Source organism: Phalacrocorax carbo, unplaced genomic scaffold (genome assembly GCF_963921805.1).
Source record: "Phalacrocorax carbo unplaced genomic scaffold, bPhaCar2.1 SCAFFOLD_54, whole genome shotgun sequence".
Lineage (NCBI taxonomy): Eukaryota > Metazoa > Chordata > Aves > Suliformes > Phalacrocoracidae > Phalacrocorax > Phalacrocorax carbo.
The window spans coordinates 138,423-161,019 of NW_026990395.1; the positions used below are offsets into that span (position 1 = coordinate 138,423).

At 48.8% G+C, this 22,597-nt stretch overlaps 1 long non-coding RNA gene across 2 annotated transcripts; it reads left to right on the forward strand.

The window, feature by feature from the left end:
* The first annotated feature begins 14,463 nt into the window (after positions 1–14,463).
* Positions 14,464–16,368, forward strand: LOC135311159 (uncharacterized). Of its 2 annotated transcripts, XR_010370980.1 has the most exons (4): positions 14,464–14,559; positions 15,041–15,188; positions 15,274–15,383; positions 16,163–16,368. It is a non-coding gene; the product is annotated as an uncharacterized LOC135311159 (long non-coding RNA). The 2 variants fall into 2 exon arrangements; XR_010370979.1 differs by having other exon boundaries at positions 15,274–16,368.
* The last annotated feature ends 6,229 nt before the right edge of the window (positions 16,369–22,597 follow it).

Below are 22,597 nucleotides of genomic sequence, written 5' to 3' on the forward strand. Positions count from 1 at the left end.
TCACACAGATGAAAAGCCTGATTTTTCAGAAGAATTAAGCCACTGTGCATCCAAACTTTTGAAAACTTTCCTTGCCCTTGCGCTGTTGGAGGTTTTTCAGGCATCCCCAAACAGCAGGTCCTTGTCTCCACAAGTTGAGTTCCCTGGAAGATTAAGGGGCTCTGTCTGAAAATCTAACACAGAGATGTTTGGGATTGTAAATCCCATCCACTCCATAAAGGGCTTTCCCTTTTGTGCCAGAAATTTTGTGTAAGGGAGAGACTCAAACCATTGTGAGAATAAAAGCTTGTTTCAGCAAGAATTTTGGAGAGACAGAGTTTTGGAGACAGAATGGTGAGAAGCCTTTGCTGGTGGGGTGTTGTTTTACTGGTGTGGAGGAGAGAAGACTTGAGTTGGTCGGAGCGAGTCCCCAAACCCCTGGGCCTGTCGCGTGGGCTGCCAACGTTTCCGCAGCTCCCCTCGTCGGGCGGCTGTTTGCAAGGGGTGTGTTTGAGCACTGGGGGTTCAGCAGCCGCCGGGCCCTGGCCCTGGGCAGCCTGCTCTGGGGGACCCTGCCTGCGCAGGGGCTGGACCAGCTGCCCCCAGGGATTCCGGAAGGCCTTTCTCTCCCTTGTGACTCCGTGACTCTGGAACTGGTGCTGCGAGGGGCCAGCGCTGTGGGAGCGCTGGGAACGTTGTCTTCCCTGGGCTCTGCCTCTGTCGGGACGGCTGCGTGTGCGCTCTGCCCTGAGACACTCGGCGCCTGCGCCCGCCTGTCCAGGTACGCCAAGCAGTGTGCAACAGAGCACACTTTCAGGAGTGACGTGAGGAGCTTTTGCTAGCTTGGCCGCGTTAGAGAGGGACTGCAGCTCCTGCATGCAAGGATAGTCGTGTTAGAGAATAACTCGGTTTTTCTCCATTTCTTCTTCTTTGGCTTCTTCCCACTATTTGTCCTGTTTCCTTAGACAATGTGACCCGAGCAGTGTCAGGCAATGGTGTCCGTTCTCTGGTCACCAAGTAACGCTCCCCTGAGATCACTTTAGCTTCCACATCTGGCTGAGTGAAAGAATGGCACGCGTCAGCCTCAGCCTTTCTCAGGGAGAGAGTGAGCCCCTACGAGCAGGAGGGAGTTCAAAGGTGACTGAGTGTGCCTTGGGTGCTGCCCTTTCTAAAAGCGAAGGGGTTTCTTGCAGCTCTCCTTGCAAAGCGAGTGTGTGGTTTCACACGTGCATGAGCTAGCAGGACGGCTTACGGCCACAGAATGGAGATGGGCAAATCCCCTCTCCTGCTCCCCGGTGCAGTGTCCTGCCTCCTTCCTTGTGCCCGCTTTTATGCTTGCTGGCTCTCTCTGCAACCCCGTTTCACTCCCTAACCTGGTGGGAAACTCTCTGCTCTTGTGGGTGCGTTCCCTGTCTGCCTGGGGAGTTAATGTGGCTCCTGAGGAGCTCTAACACGTGTGCAGGTCAGGGCAAGGGAAGGCACAGGAATGCAGGAGTAGAAGTAAGGAGCAGAAGGAGAGATGGGGCGGCAGCAAGGCCTCTCTTTTGGTGGCACTGAAGTCAGCCTGGTTTGTGACATCACATCTTCAGCTGGGACTGACCGTATCTTTAGCTTTTTCTTCAGTACGCCTGTAACATTGTTGGCCTTTGATCTGACTTTCATGTACTGCATGTCAGTCAAAAGTGACATCCCAGAACTGTGATGTGGCTGTATGTGATTCTGCTCAAACATGTAATTTCTCAAGTTAATTTTTTTTTAACTATTTCCCTACTACTTTGATTTCCTGGTAATCCTTGGTTTAACTTAGCAGGATGATGCAAGTACCACACCCTCATAACCAGGTCAGTATATATAGTGTTCAAAATTCATTATAGATTCTATCTCCCTGCTTCCATACTGCCAAGCACATGCCTAGAATAAAATGTTTACGATGCCCGTGGGCTCACTCGGGGGAACCTGGGCACGCCTGATGCGCCAGCAGTTTCACCTGCTTTTATACGCAGTTAATGATGTCAGCATGATGTACTGCTGTAGTGCAGTACTTGATGTGCTGCAATGGGAACTGGTTGTGGAGCCCCTCCAGAAGTGTGGGGAGTGTCTGACAGGCCTAGAAATGGCTGTGAAATATGGCAGAGGTGTGGTAAGGACAGGCAATAGGAAGGAAAGGACTGGAATAGGGATTATGAGGCTTTAAATGTAGAAAAATGCAGTGTTTCAAAGTGCTGTGTTATGTTTCCATCACAACGGTATGGACAACTACTATGTGATTCATGAGCTATGAAAGGCTGTATTGCTTGTAAGGTGAAAATATCAAGAGCACATTTTGTGGAAGAGTTTGAGAATGAAGGTCGTTAAGAACGTCGTATTCCTTCATGCTCAAAATAAACATGCCAAAAGTGAACAAGGCATAAACGAAGTGTGAAATCTACTAGAAGACAAGGGACCATAAGGAATAAAGTATGAGATCAAGGGAAGGGACAAATGGAAAGTTCTCCCTATCACTGAGAGTGATTCTATGCATTAGTATGCCTGACACCCTTGCAAAATGCTTTTGAGGGGAAAGTAATCTTAATTCAGAGCATTTCTTTCCTGTTGAGGTGCAGTAGGACAGGATCTGTGCTCTACAGCCTTGATATTTATTAGTAGTACTTCCTAGAATGGTTAAGAGAAAGCTTGCCTGTTCTCAGAGTAGGTGAGTTACATGTAACATATGGGGTCATATGAGAATGTCTTGTCTCATGCCAGCTCATGCCAGGTCCTTTTAGAGCTCTGAAACTTTAGGAAACTTGGGCAGAACGAGGTACGATCGATTTTCTTTTTTTTTTTTTTTTTTGTGGTGGTGTGTTTGGGGCACTTCTATTTGCTTAGTGGTTTTGTTGGTTGGTTGGTTTTGTTTAGTTGGTTTTTAATTGTAGAGCTGCTCTTTGTCCACAATCCACACATCCAACTGCTGTGTTTGGAAAGACAGGATTTCAGTTAATGCTTGCTTTGAAAATGGTGGTCTCAGAGGTTCAACGCAATCCTGCTGGAGTTTCTGTAGATCTCAAAGGAGTTTGCTGACTCTGTAGGAATCTGTGATGCTAAACGCCTTGCCCACGTGCATGCCATGTCCGCCGTGTGGTTTTGCTGTTGGCTGCACTTGGTGAAGGAATGGAGGGATGTTTCGCCCATTAGACTGTGACGAGGAGAGAGGAGGAGCTGGCAGGAGCTGACGTGGTTTGAGAGAAGATTGTGACTCAGTAAGAAGTTCTCATGGCTACTCCCGAGGGATGTGCTTTCACTCTAGTGGTGTGTGCCTATAGATAACACCTCTCAAGAGAGCTTTAGCTGCTGCAACGCCATGACTTCTCTAACTTCATTGGTTCTGTAATCAAGCCATGGAGCACAGAGCTTTGCCTGCCTACGTATCGCATTATTTCAGATCTCTCTTTGTAGACAACCGTGTAGGTTTGTGAAGAAACCTTGATGTTGCAAGGAATTCTGCAAAACACATTTAGAACCAATAATGTGAGGGAAATGCTCAATTCTGAGAATGTGCAAAGCTTTTAAGGCCAAACTTTCCTGCTATGGTTTAACACTTAGTTCTCTTTGCCATCAGATTAAGCGCCTGGGAGCGATAGAGTACAATATGCATGTTGTAGTAGACATATACATTCTTTCATCCTTAGGTATAATGTCTGCTTTTATCTCAAAATGACCTTTCTCTCTCCTGTTATTTTTCCCACAGCGTTTGGCATCCTGTGTTGAAAAGTACAGTTTAGACCTCACGGGCAGAGCCTTTCCCTTGAGAGGGCAGAGCAGCAAGACCAAACTACTCAGCTGCCAGGCTGTAGAAATCTTTCCCAACCACGTTGGCAGAGAAGATAATGTTGATGAAGGTTTGTTCCTGATGTCCGTGTTTGGTGATTCTAAACGAAATGGTTGTGTAATCTAAGCAATGAATGCTGCTCTATACCCACAGCCTGAAAGTCTTCAATATCTGTGTAGACTAACTTTACACAGAGGTGTAAATTTTAAAAATTATTCTTAGTCAAGTGTTGCATTTCACGAGTGATGTAACAGAATGAAGCCAAAATAGAAAGTGATGTTTTGAAAATATCAGAGATATTGTATTTTCTCCCAATAAGAAACAATGTCTTGTCTTTCACAGTCATATCTCCTTTCACCAGTGTATCAATCTTCAGCTGGCAAGTGAATACACGCGGTCAGGGAAAGCCATCTACTTATGTGGGTGTATTTGACTTTGACTGCTGGTATCATGCTCAAATGCCAGGCTCACTGAGGTAGATTTTGACAAAGTTGTTTTCAATATCCCTCCCCATAATTCATTGGAAAGTCGGCGTTTAGCTTCTGCACTTGTTTTCTTTCAGGCCAGAAGAATCCCTTCAGGACTGCCCCTATTTTGCACGGTGGTCACTGGACACCGTCACAAGCATGACTTCTCCCAACCACATTTTGGATATTGTGGTGCAGGAGCGCAGCCTAAATTGGACAGTTCCTCCTTCTTATCCACTACCTGAGCAGTGTTTTCATCCAAGCACCTATAAATTTGGTAGGTATTTCACTGCTTTGAATAGCGATAAGCTTAAACCGAGCTCAAATGCCAAATTTTGGTTATTTTGTTCATTGGTTGTTACGCAAAAACCCAGTGAAACCAAAAACCCCCAACCCCCCACCAACCCACCTCTGATGACATTGTGGTGACAAAGCGTGTGCTATTGTGACACCTGTCTGACAGTCGGCTGAGCCTGGGGGTTGGGTGCTTCTGTAACGCAGCCCGTGAAGCGCTGCTGGCTATCAAATGAAACGACTCTGGGCTGAAGCTCAAAGCACAGCACCTCGATAGCCCCCGAGATAAAATTTCTACACTCAGCCATTATTTTTCTGAAAAAGGCTGTAAGTGATGTGATGAGGAGAACGGGTACTCAGTTGTACCTTTCCAGATGTTGCTGTGACAAAGCTGTAAACTGGTGCTACCATCACTGTGAGAGTGTGGAATGTTGTCCAACGTTCGTTGTCTCTGCAGATGGCACGTGCTTGCTGAGCTCTGGAGTTGTTCATATGACTTGCAGCGGGTTCCGGAAGGAGGTGAGCTTTTACTCTCTCTTTATTGAGAATGTCAAGAGATGGACCTTTCCTAAGCTTTCTCTGGCGCTGCTTTCAGTGTCAGAGACCATTTCATGCTCCTCCTGCCCATCCACACGCGTAACTGCAATTGTACCCTGCCAGTTGTAGGCAAATGGTAATGTTTGCGGTCCCCTCTTGGGAGTGTAAACCCACCGTTGTCTCCTGTTGCAGCACGATCAGGGCCTGAATGTCTAGAAAGGAGCTCAGCGCTGCTGTAGATGCAGGAAGAGAAAGTCGGGGAAAGCTGTTCCTTCTCTCTCCTCAATGAGTGCAACTGCCTGCGTGGTCCTGAGTTCGGGTTCTGATCCCTGATTGACTTGGCAAAGGAGGGCAGACTGGAGAAAAGGAAGCATCGTTCCCTCAGAACAACCTTCCCCCCGTCAGTTTCTCAGAGCATTAGGTTCAGTGCAGGAGCTGACAATGGGGTGTCTCACTCGGATGCGAGTGGCTGCAAACATCCGCTTGCGGCGCTGTACACGATCGTTTGCTTCCAAGGCAGTGAGCTGCGGCAAGCACTTTCTCTTGGCAGCTCTACCTGATGACTTCCCTTCATCTTCCCTTCATCGGTCAGCTTTTCTGCAGCCTCCCAAAGCAGATCTTCACCTCTGTAGCCTTTGCCTTGTGCTACAGTTGCCCAAGTTACTCCTCTTGGACTGCCCTCTTGTTGCTGCAACACCTCAAGCACCTTTAGTTCCTGACACCCACCACCTTCTCTCTGCTTTCTCCCACCGTAGTGACTTCACCCCCCTCCTTCAGAGGTTTCCCATTGCAGGGCACCAACCTTTCTCTCTCCTCTGAAGGACTTTCATGAGAGATGGAGCCTTTGTGATGAAGAACCCATCTCCACCCAGGCAGGCTCTAAGCGAAATGCTCAGCGAGCGAGTCATCAGGCAGTGGAGCACTTAGTAGGAAGGGGAGAGCGGTCTTTCCCTGCCCTCATCGTCCTGTCTACTGGATTCTCCACCAGACTGGTGGGGGTGCGTTGGGGCAAAGAGCACTTGTGCACAGTGTGGTAGCTAACATGGATTTCTTGGCAAGTGGACCTGGCCCATAGGCTGTTTGTTTTGCAAGCCTGATGTAGGCTCTTCCATTCAGATTGGGTGATCTGATGTCAGCTCCACTTTGGAAATAATTGGGAAATGAAGACATTTTTGAATACCCTTTGCTGAATTGTGCCTCTATCATTCAGAGACTTGTTAGGCATTTGGGCAGGGATTGCTTGTGACTGTTAGTAAGGCAAATTTCAGAATTTGGGACAAGAAGCTTGGTTTGGAGTTTTGTTTGCCACCATAAGTCGTACTCGGTGTGTTTCCTTGTCTGACACCAGTTTTCTGAAAAAGATGGAAATCTTTCGTGTGTATCCTCATGTGTAGAAATGGCTTTGAATGTGATGATTTTACCTAGAAGGGAAAGATACTTTTGAATGTGCTTGAAAAAGCATAGAAAGAAACTAGCAAACAAAAACCCCAGAGAAGGAAAATTTGATGAGGGATCAGTTTTGGGCCCCTCAGTACAAGAAGGGCATGGAGTTGCCGGAGTGTGTCCAAAGAAGGGCAGCAAAGCTGGGGAAGGGTCTGGAGAGCAGGTCTTATGAGGAGAGGTTGAGGCAACTGGGGTTGTTTGGCGTGGAGAAGGGGAGGCTGACGGGAGACCTTATCGCTCTCTACAACCACCTGAAAGGAGGTTGTAGTGAGGTGGGGGTTGGTCTCTTCTCCCAGTCACTAGTGATAGAACAAGAGGAAACGGCTTCAAGCTGCATCGGGGGAGGTTTAGATTGGATACTAGGAAAAACATCTTCACTGCAAGAGTGGTCAGGCATTGGAAGAGGCTGCCCAGAGAGGGGGTGGAGTCACCATCCCTGGAGGTATTTCAAAGACGTGTAGACGTGGCACTTGAGGGCATGATTTAGGAGACATGGTATTGTTGGGTTGACGGTTGCACTTGCTGATCCTAGAGGGCGTTTCCAACCTTAATGATCCTATGATTCTATGTTTCTGTGATCATTTCACGTGACAGAAGTATCAGAACAGCAGCTGCAATAAGCTACTCCTTAACAGTGCACGTCTGTGCCTGCCTGTGCATTGCCCGTCTGAAGGATGGCCACGGCCTTAACACACAGTGTTTGAAGCGCCTGAAATTGAAACCTATTAGACCGTCAATGTTTCGCTTCTTTTCTGTCATTTTAGGAAATGACAACTTAATGTTTGGGGTGTCATAACTCCTTCTTGTCTTCATAGTCTGGGAAGCTGCTTGATCTTGGCTTCACTGCTTCCATGCAAACGTTGCAGAGCTCTGTTTGTTCTGTCCCCTTCATGCACCCCTGATGGCAAACTTCTCTGCACCCCGTGTGCCATGGGCATAAGCAGGGCATGTTGCTGAGAACAGTTAATTGGAACGCAGTAAATGGAGACTATCATGCAGAGGCATGCAAGTAAAGATCAGAATTGGCCTTTGCTAAGTTGGCGTGTCAGAGGGAAGATTTCATGTGCTCCTCAAAGCAACAAGCAGCCCAGCCTGTGATGCCTGAGTGAGTGTAGAGTCAGGAACAAGCATTTACTGTTGATGGTGTCGATGTTGAAAGCAGGTAGGATTCTCCTTTTATTGTGTCTGTTACTTTCAGGAGGAGCAGTTAGACGCGGTCTTGTCAGCTGCTGCTCAGACAGGTTCTGTAGGACTTCTGACTGGCTGCATTAAGCTTTGGACATCTAAAGGTAACACTTCTTATGTTGTTTTTATGTTGCATATTTTTTTCCGTTTGGAATTCTTGATTCATTTCTTTTTTGTTGTCTTTTTTTAAAGAGCTGCCAAGTTCTGCTGCTAATTTACAGTTTGCTCTTGACTGGACGTGGAGCAAAGTGATCTATACACAACACGAACTTGACGACATCTGTGAGTACTAGTGCAGTCACTCTGCAAACATGGAATCATTCTTTCCAGCTGAGCTTATTCAGGAATCTGCTGGTAGATGATCTTGCCTGCAGATCTGGAAGTGCTTTTGGACACTCTGACCTTGCTCTGTAGGCTAACGATTTCATACTTGCTCTTGAAAAGGTGTTGCGCTGTTTGACGGCTCCTGCAGCTCCACTGACCCGCAGAGGTTACAGGCTCTGCAGCACCGCCAGTTGCTTTTGAGCAACCTTAGCACAGTCTTGAACTGTTTTCTAACAGAAGCACAAGAGCTCCCTGGAAAAGGTTTGTCATAGTTTTTGTAACTCTCTGGTATGTTTTATTAAGATTTGGAACGATGCTGGGGCTGTAATTGTGGAAAGAGGAGCTTTTGTTGGTTTTGCTGATTGGCAGAAATTCAGCTGCAGCTGGGAGAAGGGGCTTAAATGGGAGAAGTTGGGGCTGCCACTTCCCAGGCGTTGGGTTCCGGGACAGAGTTTGTTGGGGAGCCCGTGCGAGTGGGTGGGGAGGCTGCGTTCAGCAAGGAGCTGTGTAAGCAACTGGCTTGAAATTACAGCAAGGGAATGTGGCACTGTGAAAAATGCTCCCTTTGATTGTTAGCTAGCAGTGCGTGATTGCATGCAAATATTGGATTGGAAATTACTAAAACCAGAAAGGAAGCCTAAATGAGTAACATGTAAAGTGAGTTGCGTGAGTTTCTGTAGCTGTTTCTATTACAAATTGTTCTTGGCATGTTGAGGAGAAAAGAGAATGTCCCTTTGCTAGAGTAAACATCTCTGCTGCGTGAAGAACTGATGTCTTATCCATGAGTGGATTTAACAGTTCAGGCTTTACTTTTTTTTTATTTAACCTTTAGAATCTTCTTCATTGTAGGGGTTGCTTGTGATTGTGGGCTTTTCCTTCAGATAAGGACGTGATACGGAGTGAAAAATGCAAAGGCAAAGATTTCTACCGTGTTATTTTTCTACTTTCTCTCTAGTGCGATGAGGGGAGTTTTATAAAAAACCAATAGAAATTGCACACCAACAGTCCTCTTAAGCTTTTTTCATGTTTTGCAGACTTAACAAATGGCGGTGACCAGCCTCACAGCTTTGTATGCACGAGTGGTCCTCTGGTTCTGCTGGTCCCGTCTCCTGGCAGAGGGCTCAGGTAAGCCTAAACTGTCCTGCATCTGTAGCAGGAGGTGCTTCCTATGAACACGTGCTTAGCCGTGGTTTTGTCAATGTTTCATCAATACCAAGTCGTGCTGGTTCAGTGACAGCAGATGCTGAAGTTCTGCTGCTGAAATTGAGATTGTCCTGTTTTTTTCAACTACGTAGCATAGAATAATGCCAGCAGTTTCTGCCTGGGATGTTTGTCAGGAATAGCAATAAGCCTCTGACTGAAGGAGTTGCTCATGTCCACAGCTTGAAATACCTGGGATTTTAAACAAGTAACTCTTACAGCACCAACACTGGAATGCTTGATTTTACAGTAAAAGCATGACCTGCCTGTTTTGAAATTTTCATTGATTGCTTAGAGGAAAAACTTCACCTTGGAAATAGTTCACCATTTGGATGGGTGATAAATTCTATTGTCAGCCTGAATTGTCTAACCCATGTTCACCAGACATGTATAAAAACCCATTCCCTTTGAGAATTGGGGGTTTTTTAAATAACGAACTTTGGCTGACACTCCGTGTTCTGGATGTTACATCAACTGTAAGCTTGAACTGGCACTTGAGACAAGAAGGACTTGAGCCTTGTGCCTTAGGTCTCTTTTAGCAAAGGCAGAAAGAGGGTTGGCTTCATTCAAAGTCGGAGGCTTGCCTGTGCTTTTGATGCTGAGCTTGTATGTTCTTCTGTCTGTTTAGTCCAAAACTGTAGGTTGAAAATGTGATATGACTTCTTTAACTCCCTTCTTATTTATTGCCTGTAGGTGATGAGATGCGTTTCTCTAGACCTTTCTACAATTCTCCTCTGATTCAGAGCTACTACGTGGCTCATCGACAGAAACTGGAGTGTTTATCAAGGTAAGACCTACAGGAAAGCTCTGGAACAGTTCCGCTGCAAATTCAGAAGTGGCAGCGAGTGGCTTTTCCATCAACAGCTGCATTTGCTACGCTTCATGCATTTGCCGGCAGCACTCTTGACTTCAGTGATGCGCGTGTCCTGCTGAACACAGAGGTTACTTTCCTGTGTTAAAACATTGATATATCCCTCTGCTTAGTGCCCTTTGTCGGTATCATCAGTTCTTTGAAGTGCACGTAAATCATTGGCCGGTCTGCGTGATTTGTGACTACTGGAAAAGGGCATGTGATGAGGACAAGATCAGTCACGGCCAGGTCAGCAAAGCACGGCATTTGCAGAGCAATTGGTTTGGGCACAGACGAAAGCATGTTTTAAAAAACAAAACTAATCTCTCTCCTTGACGAGTAGTAGATGGCGATAAGGGTATTGGCCCAAATCTCCTGCTCACAAGCGGCTCGCTGTCATTGAAGGAGATGGGCAGAGGTCCATGACGCTGGCACAGCCAGCGCTCTCCTGGCTACTGGATAAAAGTCCCTTCCTCATGGGAACTCCCTTTCCTGGACTGGCTCCCTGGCGTATAGGTGATGTGCCTTGCATTGGATGAGAATAGATTTTCCTTTGGCACCTGCACTGTAAACTAAAGCAAGTCCTAAAGAAGCTCAGGCTGTGGCACCGTGAACAAGGTGCAGCAGGAGGAGTCCAGGTGGAAGCTGCTCTATGTCAGGTGTTGGCTTTCCAGTTCCTCTTCCTGAGCTTCCTTCTCAGGTAACTCTCGTACAGGCTCACGGGCTCCTTAGAAGCACCACCTCCAGCGTGCTGCTTCTGCTCGTCCTCCTCGGGAAATGAAAGGCTGGCGTCGCAGCCCGCAGGAGCCTGCGATGGGCTTCTGAGGAATGCAGTGTTTCACAGGCCAGCCCTCCGTCACTGTGATGGCACGTGCAGAGGCGCAAACGTGCTGCGTAAGAGGATAATGAATTTACCAGCGTGCTCACCTTTCTGAACACGACTTTTTTTCAGTAACAAAAGCGAGGTGCTGAGAACAAAGCCTGACATTTCCGTGCCGTGGTCTCACCGCTGTGTGTTGGCACCCTGCCATTGGGGGCGTTAGATTTGGGTTAGAGAATAGTCCTGCCATTCTGGTACTGTCACGTTTCCTCTGTTAGTCAGCAGGAGAGTGGCTGTTTCTGGCACTTAAAAAGCTTTGTTTACACTTCCTTTGTATTACAAGTAATGCAACAAAACAGAAAACCCAAAATCTAAAAGGTCATTGCAACTTTTCCCTTAATAAGGGAGCTTTTAGGATGGCTATTTGGGACTCCTTTAACAATTCACTATGATCTAATGAACACCCTTTATCGGACTCAGAAATGTCTTTCCAGTCGATTTCAAGTCACGATCATGCCTGTGTGTGTTTGTTCCATTCTTGGACTCGTGGGAGCTTTAGCTGGTTTTGTTTTGGCTGGAGGAAATCCGTGACACCGAGAGGCTGGAATTAGTGTTTTCCTCTGTGCAAATCCTCGCTACGTTTTGTTCCAGAGGCAAATGGGACTCTGACTGCCTGATGGTCGATGGGATGGTTTCCCAGTTCGGAGAGCAAGTTGAGGAGCTGTGGCGGGGGGATGAAGGCGGAACTGGGAAATACCCACCTCCTAGTTTACGGGTGAGTGTTGTGTTCCCTGAAAACAGCCACCACCACCACAAACCCCAGCCCCAGCCCAGCCCTCCCCCAAAGCCAATCATTTCTCAGAGAGAGCAGTTTGTAAAAGCCTTTTCCCTTTTCATTCCAGGCACTGCTGGAGCTCTATTTGCTAGAAGGCGTTGAAGAAAGCCACAAACATGCAATCGTATCCCTTGGAGGTATTTCTATGACACCTTCAGTATACGCGCATCGGTGGTCTGAAATGTCTGTCACCTACGTGTTCGATGCATTTTCTAATTTATGCTTCAACCACAATGCAAGTGAAAACACCTCCTTTAGAATGACGTCATAGAAGGAAGCATTGTTTTATTTCTTTGTATTGTGAGTTTTTTTAGGAATTTATAAAATGTTTTGTTGCAAAGCCTTTTCTGATATGAGAAAACACGTTTACTAAGCACTGTTAAAGGTAGAAAGCTCCCTGAGATCTTCTCGAAATTTAGACCCAGTTTTTCATTTTTGCAGCACCCGCACCTGTAGCAAACGGCTGCTTCCTCGAGCGATGCACTAAAAGAGAGAGAAGAGAAAAGTCATTGGGCAGAAACTGAATTTTTAAGCTGCCGAAATACACTGTGTTACTTCTGTTGTTTGTTGCCTGACCCGAGAGGGGAGCCTAGAGAGCAAGGGCTTTAAAAACTCTTGCACCCCGCAGCTCTCTGATGAGAATACATCCCTAAAAACAGCTGTCAGAAAGAGAAAGTGACACTGCCGATGAGTGACCCACGTGCTGGTTTAAACCCAGTTTTAATCATTCAGGGCTAAGCTGTGTTGTAAGGACACCGTAATTTCAACTGTTTTATATTCCCTGGAAAGGAGGGAAAAAGCCAACTGTAGAATTTGTTTGCTTTAATAATCAAGCATTGGCTGTTCGCATGTTTTGAATGTCCAGCTGTTGGCTCCAGTGACTAAAGAGGGAGCCTGAGTTTCAAATGGAACTGTTTAAATATGGAAAGGCAACCTTTCTGAATTCGTCAGAGAAATCAAAGAGTCTGTCTTTCTGGCTATTTATTCAGACTGCAATTTTGTTGTCAGGACCTGACTATCTTCAGGTTACAACAGCATAAAACGGCAAGACTAAGACATGAGTATTTTCTGAGTCCTTCCACGATTATATCCTTATTTCATTTTATGATTTATTAATATTATATCAAGAATATTAATACTATTATTTCATATGATAAATTGTTGGTCTTGCAAATTTATTAGCCTTAATTAGATACCTGATATCAGACAATTTACTTGCTGCTAGACATCACGCATTCCTCTCCAAATAAAACAGAAACTTCAGTCGACTCCTTCGCAGCCGCCTTTGCCATCCCTATGGGCCTTGTTAAGCTTATTCAAGGTTTTTGGTTTCTAGACCACAAGGATTATGACGTAAGTATGTGACAGTTGAGTTGGGCACACATTGCAATACAAAGCTAGGATCTATCAAATGATGCAAAAAACCCTAGTGCTTAGCTAATAACAGGTGATAAAGCATCGGAAGCGTTTTTTGTAATATGCTTCAGCAGCACCTTCAGCAATACGCGATGATTTGCAATTTGGTTTTAATTGCGTTGACAGGAAATGGATTAAGACAATGAAGAAGTCAAGGTTAATAGCGCTTGCCATGTGAATTGCCAAATCCCTCTGTTTGGGTTGTTTTCAGCAGAGCAGTCGAGCACTTTCTCAAAAGCAGGGGTTTAGGTACTTGAACTATTCAAACTGCCATCCTGGCAGCATGATTTGAGGTGGAAGACTGCAAAAGTGACTTTTCAATCTACTTCCTGTTCCTTCTGATGCTGGAGGCTGTTCTTTGCCTGTCACGATGTTTGTATGACCTGTTTGCCTGGGAGAATAACTTGTCTTTATGAAAGGTGATGTTTGCATACGGAGATTTGGTGATCCTAGAAAAGTGAGAATCACTCCTTTCAAAAGACTCCCTTTGTTCTGGACACTCACTGCATTGTTTTTTCTGCAGATACTTCAGGATTTCTATTTCCCTGTCCCGTATCAAGTCCTTCATTAGTCATCCTCTGAGTTTATTCCACAGACATTCACCCTTACGGAAGAAACTTTTGAATAGATTTGTTGTGTGCGTGTGTGTCTATATATCTTAATCATCCTGATCTGTAACGTCTGCAGAATTCCCTGGCCCTGCTCTTTGAACCAGCTGCAATCAAACCTGTGTCGTGGCAAGACGTGAGAATTCTTCAGTCCCTCATGTGCCAAGGAGAGCATGGGCGAGCCCTCACCTACCTGCAGATGATGAAGCCACCATTCGCAAGCAGTCGTGAAGCGCGGCTTTTCCTCACTGTGCTGTTGTCCAATAGGTAAAGAAATATATGCCACCGTTTTGGCATTCAGATACTGTGAAAGGTGGAGAACAAATACTAGAAATTCAGATCCCCTAAATTTCCTTTTAAACTTGGAATATCAATAATTGTGGGGCATCGTTTTGGGGATACCACTAATATTCCTTTACATGTGAAAAAATTAATTCTAGGTGCATGGCGGAGGCTTGGGGTCTGCTGCAGCAACACACCACTAAGATAAACGTGGAAGAGCTATGAAGAGACATGTATGACATCTGTCGGGAGATGGGACTAGTGGGAGACTTCCTGAAGCTGCCTTTCACAGACTCTGAACAAGGAAGCGTGGGCAAGAAAGAAACCTGAATCCCCTCTTTGCCAAGAGACGAGGCAGGATCATCATGTATGTTTTAAAATGTGTTATTTCTCATAGAAGGGTTTGGAGAAATTCTTACGGAATCATGAAATTGTTTTAATCCGGCATCTGCAGCGTGCCAACTGTGTGCCAGCACTACAGCTGAGCCAGGCGAGGAACGTTCATCTCATGGTAAGCGTAAAAGTCCTGCCAAGTGTGCCAGCTTCTCTCAGGGGTTACTAACTGGTTTAACAGCGCTCAATAAGAATCCTGCTTTCTTTATCACACCCTTCTTTGAACTACTTGGAATAAGCCTCTACACCTTACGTTATGGCTGAACCTAAAAGTTGAACAAAATATGTCACTACTCCAAAGCTTCCCCGTGCAGTTGGAAATTCAATGTTACAGGCTGTTGTTGACTCCACTTCAAAGAGTTTGTTTGTGTCTGAGGATGAAATAAGTACCTCTCCTGTCAGCCACTCTTACCATTCAGTTATTCAGCAACATACATTGTGTAGGGTTCGGATTATGGGAAGTTGTTTGGGTCACTGTGGAATGAAGAGTGTGTTGTATGTCATCCCTTGTACCTTGCACGCAACTCTGGGTGCCAATCCACAGGCAAAATGTACCTTGTAATTATTTACCTTCTTGCTTTACGCTTCTCGTTCATCAGACCGATTGTGATCCTCGCTGGGGACAGGGGGCAGCTGCCAGAAATTCTCTGTCAGCAAAACATGGCAAGATCCTTCCTCGAGGTCAGAGGCAGCTGGCTGTAGAGAGAGCCAAGCCTTACCATCTGCCTTCATCCGGACCAAGAGGAGGTAAATTTTCAGGGGGGAACATAACGCACAACTCCCCATCACTTTGATTACACAAGGCTGATCGTTTTTCCCTCTTGCTTGACAGCTGCAAGACCAAAGCCATTCTCAACAGTAACAGGACAAGCTAATGCAGGAGATGTGCCTCCAAGAGCACCTTTCAGCAGTCGTGTACTGGCCAAAGTTAGAGAGTTATGGGTAGGAAATGAGCAGAAACCCACCTGAGAGAGAGATTTTCTGTTATGTGGTGTTTGTTATGCAAAACACATATGTTTATATTATGGTAAATGTGTTTAGAGAATTTAAGAGAGCTGAAACTAAAACAAGGATTACCATCAAGCTATTGGTGTATGGATCTGGATAGACTTGATTGTGTGATCAAATAGTAACCTTTTCCCACTTGCTGAACATGTTTCTGCTTTGTTTCTGCCTCTTTTAATTAAAAACAGGCAGAATGATAAAGAGCAGAAAGAGGCCAGTAGTTGTCAGATGATTTTCCTACAGGTGGTATGGCCAAATCACCCTCAATTCTGGTATATTTGGACTTGAGGGCAATGAAGGTCAGTTACTGTCCTTCTCTGCTCTCCTTTTGTCACGAGAAAAGACCAAGGCCTTGGACAGGTCGTACTACAAGGACATGCCCAGCGTGCAAATCAGGCCACAGATAACTAAGCAGTTTAATCCCCCATCAGAACTTCTTCTCATGGAAGATGACTCTCAGGGTTGTCAGCGCAGTCAGTTTATTTGCTGCAATTTCATCCCTTCCCATGTAGACAACCATAAATAGCTTCTGGTGGGGAAGAAACAAGCTCCAGGCAGGAGCCAATCCATAGTTTCTTGTGAGTTGTTGGGCCCTGCCTGAAACCTCTTGGTCTAGGCCAATCGGAAAATACGATGAAAGAATAGAATTTCACGTAGTAAGATTGCCTTTGTTTCTTATGTTGTTGGTACTTTTGTCTTCTGTGCAAAACTTGCAGGTTTCCATTGCAGGAATGCTGTTTTCACCAAAGCAGTCAAGAGAATGAGTGCCTCTGCGATGCTTGGAGAGAAATGTTCTGCGGTTCCTTGTGAATTACAGCTGTTCCTCAAATAAAAAGCGTTTTCCAATGCACTGTGCTGTGTGGGTGACCCATACGTGAGGTAGAGGGAAAAATGCAAGTGGCGGTTCCTGATGTGCCTGTTGGTTCAGGTCACCCACTCCTGGGCTGTGCATCACCCGGCGTGGCTCAAGTGCAGGCTTATCCCACAGCAGCCATGGGTGTGGTGTGCCTTGCTGTTGAACTGGGTTTAAACCCAGACTAAAGCACAAATTATTAGTGAAAGCCCGACTGCTGGTAGTTTGATACTACAATTGTAATGTTAATGCACAGAAAGAGAGGGATGCAGGAAGTAGGTGTGTGATTTCTGTGAACACTGACAGCACAAGCTTAGATGACCCTAGGAATCCAGGGCACAGGAAAAGCTTTGCGTCTGATCCAGCCTATTGGTCTCAGAGGAGCTTCCTGAAGGACGAGAACGGCATGTTCATCTCCGCAGGATCCAACAGTGACGTGGGCCAGGTAAGATTGGAGTCAAAGAACCAACTGGAAGCAGCTGTCACTAATACACAGTTGTGGGTCAGTCAGTTCGTTTATCTCCCATTATTAACATTCATGTAAATGTAACGCAAATGACCGGCATTTACCACTTTCCTGGTCTGAAGCATTGGCTAGATTTTATCTACATTTGTGGCATCCTGGAACTGAGTGCTACTTTCAAGTGGGCTTGCACTTCTTGCAAGGCTGGGTGCCTGCTGTGTGCCAAGAGCTCCTCAAAGCCACCCACACTCGGGAGAACAACAAGCAGTGCCAGGTGGGATTAGCACAAAGCGACGCTAATGGAGTAAATGGGTCGCACTGATCACCCAGCGGGCTCGAGTAGGAAACCCCAGTTGCCCAGGAGTCTTGGAAGTGACCATGGACTGGCCAGAAGGCAAAGACTTTGGAATATCACCAGAGGAGGGGGTGCCACGTGCTGAAGAGGCCCCACTGTATAACAAACTGCCAGAAAATGAGAAGCAATACGCCCTGTTCACTGATGGGTCCTGTCACCTTGTGGGGAAGCACCGGAGATGGAAGGCTGCTGTATGGAGTCCTATAAGGCAAGTCACAGAAAGTGCTGAAGGAGAAGGTGAATGGAGCCAGTTTGCAGAGGTAAAGGCCATCCAGCTGGCCTTAGACATCGCTGAACGGGAAAAGTGGCCCATGCTCTCTCTCTGTACTGACTCCTGGATGGTGGCAAATGCCCTGTGGGGCTGGCTGCAGCAGTGGAAGCAGAACAACTGGCAGCGCAGAGGCAAACCCATCTGGGCTGCCGCGCTGTGGCAAGATATTGCTGCCCGTGTAGAGAACCTGGTTGTAAAGGTACGTCATGTGGATGCTCACGTCCCCAAGAGTCGGGCCACTGAAGAACGTCGAAACAACCAGCAGGTGGATCGGGCTGCCAAGATTGAAGTGGCTGAGGTGGATCGGGACTGGCAGCATAAGGGTGAACTCTTTCGAGCTCGGTGGCCCAAGTCACCATGGCAGGTGGCGAAGCCCTGCTTTCCTGGCAATGGCTAAACACCTGCCTGCTGGTGGGAAGCAGTGAATGAACTCCTTGCTTTGCGCTGCTTGCATGCGCACCTTTTGCTTGAACTATTGAACTGTCTTTATCTCCACTCACAAGTTTTCTCACTTCTACCCTTCTGATTGCCTTCCCCATCCCACTGTGAGGATGGGAGTGAGCGCCTGTGTGGTGCTCAGCTGCCTACTGGGGTTCTACCACAGCAGTGACTCCGTTAGACTCGCTCCATCCCAGCACGCTCAGGTTGTGGCGCTCTGTTTCTTCTGGTGCCCTGTCCTTGCTGCCACCTTCTGCACATTTCCACTCTGTGCTCCATGAGCAAGTCCCTGCTCCTCCATGCTGCCTGGCACAGCCCTTGCTTGACTTTCTGCCCACTGCAACGGGACATCCTTGTGACATGAGGAGGGGATCCCTGACAATCAGGCAGCTGCTTGGGGCATCCTTGTCCCTCCAGGATGGCTCCAAGGACATTCTTTAAGGAAGATCCCTGCACAAGCCCAGATCTGGTCTTCTCAAGTCCAGGATGGACTGCCACAGTTTGTTTTGCTCACTTGTATCAGAGTTTTCATCTCCATCGCCCTTTCTCTGCCCAATTCTGGCATGTCACGGCCCCTTAAGGGCCACAGTTGCCTTCACAAGGGTCTTGGGAAGGGTTGCCTGGGTCCCATGTTCTTCACTTGCAGAACAGCCTCTTTCTTCCATGAGGGCTGAGTCAGAGGCCCGAGAGGGGTAAGTTCCCTCCAAATCCACTGCTACAAGCATCAGCCCCAGAGGGCAATGAGCAGCAGGAAGGAGAAGCAATGCAGTGGAGAATCACCTGGTGAAAGGAAGAGCTCTGGGGGTCCAGTTCTTGGGGTAGGGTCTCCAGGAATGAGATACAAAAGGAGTCCCAGCCATGACTCCTTCCCAGCCTGTTCCTGCTGGCTCCCTGGTGTCCTCTTTCACCAAGGGCAACCTCACACCTTTTCTGGAAAATCATCTCTGATTTGCACAGGGGCCTGCAGACCTGCCAAACCGCAGCTTCTCACATCCAGATAAAAATTCTTTTCCAGTTCTGAGCACAAACAGTTTTATAAACAGTTGGGAAAGGCCTCAACCACCGCCTTGTTTCTCATTGCCTTCCCTGAACGCTCTCTGCCAGCCAGACATAGTGCCCGGTGCTGCCTCCCAGCTGGGAGCCAGTCACCCTTCAGAAGAGGCCTGGGGCTTCCTGAATTGTCCGTGTGTGTCCTCCCACCTCCCTGGCTCCCTCCGGAGCTCTTAGGGAGCATTATTGTTCACAATAGGAGCCATAGGACCATCTCTTCTGAAATGTTTCTCTCTTTATCTCTTCTGCGCAGGAACAATAAGCACAGAAGTGCCCCAGATACATCAGAAGAGAGAGTGACGTGCCAGTGAAAATCAGGGGAGCTTCCCTCAGGATGGAGGCTTCCTGGCAAGAAGTGTCTCTTGAGAAGGGATCCAGCTGCTACCACTCTCTGCAGAGGGAAACCAGCAGTGTCCGTGCCACCCGAGGGCTCAGGGTATGAGTCCTGCAAGACCACCCTCCAGCTGAGCCTTGCTAGAGAAGTACTTGAGGATGGGGTATCGTGCCTTCTCTTACAAACACTGATTGAGGTGGCACTGCCTGCAGTGCATTCCCAGAGTGGCTGCCAGAGATGTGTGGCCCCTGCCCTGCACCTCACAGCAGGAATGCATTGGAATCAGTGCTGCTGCCACTAATAACAGTCACCGTGCCATGTGCTTACAGATTTGGTTTTCTTCCTGATGGTGATGGTGATGGTGATGGTGAACTCCAGCTCTCTCATTTTCTTCCTGTCACTCACTCTTACTTGACAAGGCAGAGGTAGTCTGTTGCAGGCCTAAGCAGGCCGGCCTCTGGGACAGAGTGAAAATTGAGTTGTTCTCTGAAGTTTCCACTTTCTCAAACGGCTTCAATAAGACTTTGTCGACGTCCTCACCTGATTCCAGGCACTTACCTCCTACCACGATGTCGCCCCAGCTGGCCTCTCCTCTGACCCTCACGCACAAGGGCTCACGCAGCCTGTCCCCCATCCCACAGAGGCTCTCCCTTCATCCAGGCAGCGCCTTCACACTGCGGGAACCCCCTCCTGGGCTTTCCTGCCTGTCTCTTCTGAAAAGGCTGTACCCCCATTGCAGCACCCCAAGCTGCGTGACCTGTCCCACCAAACCTCAGCAGGTATCGCATCAATGCCATGGACCTGTGAGAGCACGAGGGGCTCCAGCCCCTCCTCCCCGTGCCCCACGCTGAGAACGTTGGTGCACACGTGGGCTCTGTGCCAGCAAGGCCAAGCTCAGCCTTGTCAAAGCTTGAAGGCCCGAGACCCTGTGTGAGCAAAGGCTTTCCCTCAGAGCAGAGACGTGCTGCAGCGAGTGGCAGGCGGCAAGGTCAGGGTGAAAGGGGGGGCTCACAAGGACAGCAAAGACGGGTTCCCCCAATGGCTGAGAGAAACCCAGCTGGGCTCTGCACCTCTGCCAGGAGGGGGCTTTGCTGTCTGTGGTGCCTCTTGCAGCCCCTGGGGCCTGTGGCAGATGCAAAGCTGATCTCCAGGAGGGCCAAGGGGCTGCTGAAACTGTACTTGGCGATGGGCATCCTGTGATGCAGGCACCTTGTGGAAATGCTTGGCCTGTTCCTTGAGTGTACCATCAGGGGTGTGAGCAAAGGATGGGGTGAGAAGAAGCAGCAGAGGCTAAGAGAGCTGGCACACGAGTGGAAACCCTGATGTGACGTGGCTCGTATTCCTGCGTTGCCGGCACCGACTGCACAGGCACGGGACAGACGCTGCCTCGCTGCAGTGGTGGGAACGCGTCACTTGCTGACAAGGGAGGTCTGTCACGTACCGACCGTGAACAGGGACAGCTGCCCGGTAGGGCCCGCACTGCCCTACCAGCTGCACGCTCCGGTTGTTCTGGGCAGCTTTGGTATCGAGGGAACACTACAGGCCTGTGTTTGGCCATGACATGCAGCAGCTGCACTGGGTGGGTGTAGGCACTTCAGGGAAGCCCATGAGAAACCTTCAGGTTCAGTCAGTGGAGACGGACAGCTGACAGACAAGAGGAAGGGAAAGCCTGAGCTGTCCCGGTGGCACAGGACTCCATTTGCTCCGATGAATACCTCTGTCAGCTGCCCTAAACATACTGAGGAGGGACAGGTCTCCCTGTCCTTAACACGGGCCTCTGCGGTCATTCCATTTGGGCCAAAGAATTGCCCACCAGCCCCCAAGGCGACGCCCCCAGAAGCTAACTTGTCCCTAAGAATTGCTTCCTTGCAGTTTGCAGTCACCTGCACGTGTCTTGCACCACCTCTGGCACCTCCGATGTCACCAGGAATCTGTATCTGAGCAAACCACTCCTGGCCTCCATCCCCATTAACCAGCATGGATGCTTAGAGAAGGAGTTCACAGGTGACTTGAGGCAAGAAGAATCCCACATGCTGTGGGTCCGTGGGTGTGTGTTGGAGGAGCTGAAGCCACCTCCTGCCTGAGGGCTGCTACGGAGAGCTGAGACGCCTGCATGAGCTCAGCTGGATCCCTGCCCCACACAGGGGAGGCATGACCCCCTTCCCGTCACTGCCATCATGTCCTGTCGGACAGTGGGGCAGGAACAGGGGCTTCCAAAGGGCAACATCGACACCTCCCACAGACCTGCACACCCTGGTTGGGCAACTCCTGCTGCCGGACACAGTTTGTCCAGTGCTGAGAGAGGGACAGTCGGTGCTGACATCAGTCTGCTTCCAAGTATATTCACAGCAGAGCCCCTCCTGCCCCTCAGGAGCTGTCAGCCCTGGAGCCCCAGGGACACCTGGAGGGAGCCGCGAGGGGCAGAGAAAGGGCTGCCTGGGGCTGGGCCTCTGCTGCTGAGCTGGGCTGGGCTCCTGGGACAAAGGCAGCTGCTGGCAATGAGGCAGCGCTGCCGAGAGACAGCTCTGCCCAGGAGCAGCTCCTCTGCCAAGCGCAGCAGGGCTGAGGGCACTGCCTGCAGGCACCGAGGGCAGAGGAGCCGGGCAGGGAGAGGGGAAAGGCAGCCTGGGCTGGGGGGATGCTGGGAGCTGACTGCAGGGAAGGATCTTCACAGCCCTCTGCATGGTAAGTCTCTGGGTGGAGGACAATGTTGCTGGTGTTCTGGGAGGGATATCCAAAAGCTGCTGCATCCCACAGCACAGGTGACCCTTGAGGAGGACTCTCACAGCTGCCCTTGCACAGAGGAGGAGGACGTGCTGAGGAGCAGCACTTCCCTGCGGCACTGTCAGAAGGACAGGGCACGGTGGCTGCCTTCGCCCGGGGATGCTGCAGGGCTTTGCAGGCACGTGTGCAGGCAGGGGTGCCCAGGGCTGTCCTTGCGAGCAGGGTCCCTGCGCCCCAGGGGTCTGTGTGCTGGGGCAGGGACTCTGCCGCCTGCCAGGCTCAGCACTCAGCCTGCCCGGGGAGCTCCCCACAGCGCTGTGGGGACAAGCTGTGGGTGGAAGGAGTGACCCTGGCAGGGCAGGGTCCTTCTGCTGTCCGGAGGGTGCAGCGTGGGTCAGGGCTGCTCAGGCTTCTCCATCAGCCTGAGGGCATTTGCAGAGGGTCATTTGAAAGATGGAAGTCAAGGTCGGGGGTTTCCTGAAAGGGAAGAAGTCTGTGCTTTGTGTCTTCTCTTCCTGGTTGTCTGGGTGGGCAGTGGGAGATGGGAAGTTGTTTCCCTGCTCTGGCGTAGGCACTGAGACCCCTGTTCACGTTAGGACCTGTCTGAGCTGCTCCTTAGCCCCCGCACGCACAGAGCTGTCCCTGGGCAGTGCCCTGCTGCCA